The sequence below is a fragment of the Desmodus rotundus genome, chromosome 13, assembly GCF_022682495.2.
Source record: "Desmodus rotundus isolate HL8 chromosome 13, HLdesRot8A.1, whole genome shotgun sequence".
NCBI lineage: Eukaryota > Metazoa > Chordata > Mammalia > Chiroptera > Phyllostomidae > Desmodus > Desmodus rotundus.
The window spans coordinates 30,004,261-30,010,003 of NC_071399.1; the positions used below are offsets into that span (position 1 = coordinate 30,004,261).

Here is a 5,743-nt window from a genome sequence, read left to right on the forward strand (position 1 = left end):
CTTCTATTTTACATTATGTGTGTGGCTTTGTGCTGGGTGCACCCAGCTGGGGACTCTGTCAGTTGCTGAGTATGTTTATTCCCAGGATGCACCCCAGAAGTGGGGTGATAACTAGGATGAATCTGGGAACCCATCCTAAGGAATCCTCCCCCCCAAAATCCCTAAAGTACAGGATTCAGAGTTTCTAGGTGGAGGTGCTAGGAGGATATTGCTCCCAGAGAGGCCATGGAAGCTCTGTGCCCCTTCCCTCATAACTATACATCTATAACTTTCAGCCTCCAAAACTGTGAGGCAATACATTTCTGTTATTTTTCAGCCACCTAGTGTGTGGTACTAAGCTAGTGCACCTCAGAAAATGAATACTCTATTTATTGTGGCCATTGTTTATTGAGTGCTTCTTATTGAGTTAATCACTGAGCTAAGTTTTATATAGGTTATTAGATATGTGATAACATTTAATCCTCCTAAAACTCCATGGGAGGTCCTAATGTTATCCCTACTTAACAGATGTGAAATAAGTGGGTCTCAGAAGAATTAAGCAACCTAAGTCACACAGCTAATGAGTTGTTGACCAAGACGCAAGTCCTGGTGTGCCAGGCTAATGCTCTGTCATTTCTCCCTCGTGACAACACCACAGACCAAATCATTGTTGCTTTTGTTCCAAAACTATTTTAAATTTTATTTTGAAGCAATTTCAATCTTATAGAAAAGTTGCAGGAATAGTACAAAGTGCTCCTGCTGATCATTCACCCAAGAACCCCATCCAGATTTCTTCAGATTTCTTCCAGATTCCATCAGTTGCCCCATTGTTGTTTATAACAAAAGACCCAGTCTAGGATCAATTACTATGCCTCTCTAATCTCTTTAATCTGAACATCTTGTCTTTGATTTTCATGACCCTGACATTTTGGAACACAGGGTCCCCCAGCATCACAGATGAAATAAGACTGCCAAGACATGATCTGCTTGGGGAGAAAAGGCTGGCTAATCTCTCAGAGGAGAAGAGCCCTGAGCACCTTTTTCCTTGGGCTTTTATTGAATTTAGCTTGCATAGAAATACATATCAAAGAAAGGAGGTATGGTTTACAGATAACATTTCTGGGATCACAAGGGGCCTTTTGAGTCAGGGTTTGGTAGACAGAGTGACAGCAATCAGCCATAAAACTTAGGGAAACAAACTCATTTTGTGCTTGGACCCTAAACATTTAGTATGCATAGCTTGAGGGCATTCTTAGCAGAGCAGGTTTCACAGCATTTAATGCATTCTTTCTCAGGCCTGACTGACCCCGGAAACTGCCCGTTCCAGTACAGGGCTGCACCCCCAGAGGCATTGTTTCAGGTCTGAGTCAGGCGGGGGAAGCAAGGCAGCCAAGAGATTAGGAGACTTTTTACAGATAGAATGAGGACTCAGGCTATAACAAAGCTGAGGGGTGAAGGTTTGTCACCCCTTTTCTAAAGTCCCCTAAGTCCTTCCCTGATGCTCCCTTTGTGACTGTGCCCGTCTTAGGTTGTTCCTCCTTTGATGAATCTTACCTGTCATTGGCTAACCAGTCATCCACCCAGGCCAAGCAGGGGGATAGGTTTTTGTCTCATTAGTGGCTCATGCCCCTAAGGCCTTTCTACTCAGCCTTAGGTGTGGGAGGTTACAGCTCCTAAAACCAGGCAGGGCAGTTCCCAACAATTGCAGGCAAGTCATTTTGTAGAATGATCCAAAATGCAGGCTCATCCCACACTTCCTCATCATCAGACCATAAGTTAAGGATCTTGGGCAGGTAAATCACAGGAGTGTGGTATCCTTGTTGCACTCCATCAGGTAGCACACGATGTCCCTCTGTCCCATTGCTGCTGGCATTAATGTCGATCACTTGTTCAGGATGATATCTACTGATTACTCTACTGCAAGGTTGCCTTTTCTTCCTTTTTCATTAATAATTATTTTGTACACCTCCTTTCTCTGTGGAATCACCATGGCAGCTGGGACCCTGTACACATATCCTGAAAACTAAAGGGCCTTCAAGGTCCTCACTGCCTCTCAGTACAGCAGGGCTCAGGTCCATGTGCTCTCCACACCACCCTACTTCCACTTTGGGCAAACCAACCACACCACTGAATTTCTTCACAAGTTTTCTGCCAGCAAAATTCCAGCATTTGAAGCTGACAATGGATTCTGTGTGTTCAAGAGCAATGCCATTGCCTACTGTGTGAGCAATGAGAAGCTGCAGGAAGTAGTCCAGAGGCAGGAGCCCAGGTGGTACAGTGGGTGAGCTTTGCTGGTAGTGACCACAGACAGTGCCTGGGTGTTCCCCACTTGGGCATGATGCACCACAACAAGCAGGTCACAGAGAATGCAAAGGAGGAGGTGAGGAAAGTTCTGGGCCTGCTGGATGCTCACTTGAAGACACAGACTTTTCTGGTGGGTGGACGTATGACACTGGCTGACATCACAATAGTTTGCACTCCATTGTGGCTCTATAAATAGGTCCTGGAGCCTTCTTTCCACCAGGCCTTCCCCAATACCAACTGCTGGTACCTCACCTGCATTAACCAGCCCCAGTTCCACGCTGTCTTGGAGGAGGTGAAACTCTTAGAGAAGGTACTAAAAAAATTGCATAAAGCCAGCCTAAAAAGTACACCCCACAGAAGGAGAAAGGATCTTGGGAGGAGAAGCAGAAACTCCAGACTGAACAGAAACAGAAAACAGCAGTCACCTCTGCTCCTGAGGAGAAGACGGATGCATGTGAGCCTGGGCTACCTGCTGAGTTGAAGGTCAAGGACCACTTTGCTCAACTGCCCAAGAATACCTGTGTATTGAATGAATTTAAGTGCAAGTACTCCAATTAGGACACACTCTCTGTGGTGCTGTCATGTTTTGGGGAGCACTTCAGTGAGAATGACTGGTCCTTGTGGTACTTCCAGTACCACTTCCTGGAAGAGCTCACCCAGACCCTCATCACTGGAATGTTCCAGCAATTGGCCAGGCTGAGGAAGGATGCCTTTGGCAGTGTCATCCTCTTTGGAACTAACAATAGCAGCTCCATTTCTGGAGTCTGGGTCTTCTGAGGCCAGGAGCTTGCCTTTCCTCTGAGTCCAGATAGGCAAGTGGACTAGGAGTCATATACATGACAGAACCTGAATCCTGGCAGCGAGGAGTCCCAGACACTGGTTCGAGAGTACTTTCCCTGGGAAGGGGCCTTCCCGCATGTGCGCAAAGCCTTCAATCAGGGCAAAATCTTCAAGTGAACATCTCTTGCCATTGCCTAGCTACCTGCTCCTGTCTTTCAGGGAGATGGTGGTCATTAAAGGAAACTGAGTATTGAAAAGAATAATAATTACTATTATTTTGTGGAGAGATCCTTTTAGACTAGGCAAACATCCCATAAGTCATCACACTGACTTACTGGTTTGATTTGTAAATGATGACTTCTTCATTCCACTGTTCCTGCTACTTCAAGAATTTCCTCTTTCCTTATTGATATATTTATTCATTTGTTTATATCACCAAACCAAATTTTTAAAGGTTAAAACATACTGAACAACAAATTTGAAGATGGAACAAATTTGAAAATTGTTATTTAAAATTTTCTAGTTGACTAGAATTGATTCTTTTCACTACAAATTTTCATGTGAGAAAGCCTGACCTAAATGTTAATTTCATGTATTTCTGTTCCTTTCATTATCTTCACTGTCACCCCATCCGTTATTGGTAATAGATTCAAGGTACTGGTAATGTAGAAATAAATAATGTCAGACAGTTGAAAGGGTCAGGCCAGTTTCCAACCCGCCGGACTGCTCATGACTCAGTTACCCTGACTTGCTTGATAGCCCGAGGCTTGATCGAAACTCTCTCCCACCTCGCACAATAGACATCTGGCGACAGCCACAATGGCCAGCGGTCAGACTGACCCTCCTGTACCTGGGAACAGCCCAGCCCTTTACCTAACCCATCCTCCCAGCTCACATCCTGGAGCCCTGAGGCACCCACCTGGAGGAATGAGAGACTAACCGCTACCCTAGCCCCTCACAAACCTCACACCTTTTCGTTTAAAAACCCCATTCCTGCCTCTCTTCAGGTCTGCAGTCTGTCCCCTACTCAGCCCGCTTGCAAGCGTGGCATCAAATAAAGGCACTTGGATCAGATCATCCGGTTCCTCCCACCTCTATCTCTCGCGCATCTCTAACCAGTCACTCTGTGTATTTCAGACCAGTATTTAAAAGGTAGGAGGATCTTATCCTGTTCACTAGAGAAATAGGATATTTAAAGCTGTAGAATTTACTAAGTATGGTTTCACTTTTAACTAAATCACAGTGTTAATATCTATAAGTAGAAAAACCCATTAGACCGGCATCTAACAAATAGCGAGAATACACATCTTCCTTTCAGATAGTATATTATTTTTTTAATATATTTATTGATTATGCTATTACAGTTGTCCCTTTTCCCCCCCTTCACTCCACTCCATCCTGCCCACCCCATCCCTCCCACAATGCCCCCCTACAGTTCACGTCCATGGGTCACACATGTAAGTTCTTTGGCTTCTACATTCCCTACACTATTCTTACCCTCCCCTGTCTATTTTCTACCTACCATTTATGCTACTTAGTATCTGTACCTTTCCCCCCTCTCTCCCTCCCCCACTCCCCTGTTGATAACCCTCCAGATCTCCATTTCTGTGGTTCTGTTCCTGTTCTAGTTGTTTGCTTAGTTTGCTTTTGTTTTTGTTTTAGGTGTGGTTGTTAATAACTGTGAGTTTGCTGTCATTTTTACTGTTCATATTTTTTGTCTTCTTTTTCTTAGGTAACTCCCTTTAACATTTCATATAATAAGGGCTTGGTGATGATGAACTTGTTTAACTTGACCTTATCTGAGAAGCACTTTATCTTCCCTTCCATTCTAAATGATAGCTTTGCTGGATAGAGCAATCTTGGATGTAGGTCCTTGCCTTTCATGACTTTGAATACTTCTTTCTAGCCCCTTCTTGCCTGTAAGGTCTCTTTTAAGAAATCAGCTGACAGTCTTATGGGAACCCCTTTGTAGGTAACTGTGTCCTTTTCTCTTGCTGCTTCTAAGATTCTCTCCTTCTCTTTAATCTTGGCTAATGAAATTATGATGTGCCTTGGTGTGTTCCTCCTTGGGTCCAGCTTCTTTGGGACTCTCTGAGCTTCCTGGACTTCCTGGAAGTCTATTTCCTTGGCCAGATTAGGGAAGTTCTCCTTCATTATTTGTTCAAATAAGTTTTCAATTTTTTGCTCTTCCTCTGCTCTTTCTGGTACCCGTATAATTTGGATGTTGGAACATTTCAAGATGTCCTGGAGGTTCCTAAGCCTCTCCTCATTTTTCCAAATTCTTGTTTCTTCATTCTTTTCTGGTTGGATGTTTGTTTCTTCCTTCTGGTCCACACCGTTGATTTGAGTTCCAGTTTCCTTCGCATCACTATTGGTTCCCTGTACATTTTCCTTTGTTTCTCTTAGCATGACCTTCATGTTTTCATCTAATTTGTGACTAAATTCAACCAATTCTGTGAGCTTTCTACCAGTGTTTTAACTGTGCATCTGATAGGTTGGTTATCTCTTCGTCACTTAGTTGTATTTTTTCTGGAGCTTTCTGTGAGCTTTCTACCAGTGTTTTAACTGTGCATCTGATAGGTTGGTTATCTCTTCGTCACTTAGTTGTATTTTTTCTGGAGCTTTGATCTGTTCTTTCATTTGGGCCATTTTTTTTGTCTTGGTGTGCCTGTTACATAAA

General features: G+C 43.7%; 1 pseudogene; it reads left to right on the plus strand.

The window, feature by feature from the left end:
- The first annotated feature begins 1,967 nt into the window (after window positions 1-1,967).
- On the plus strand, window positions 1,968-3,240 carry LOC112321556 (elongation factor 1-gamma-like; annotated as a pseudogene).
- The last annotated feature ends 2,503 nt before the right edge of the window (window positions 3,241-5,743 follow it).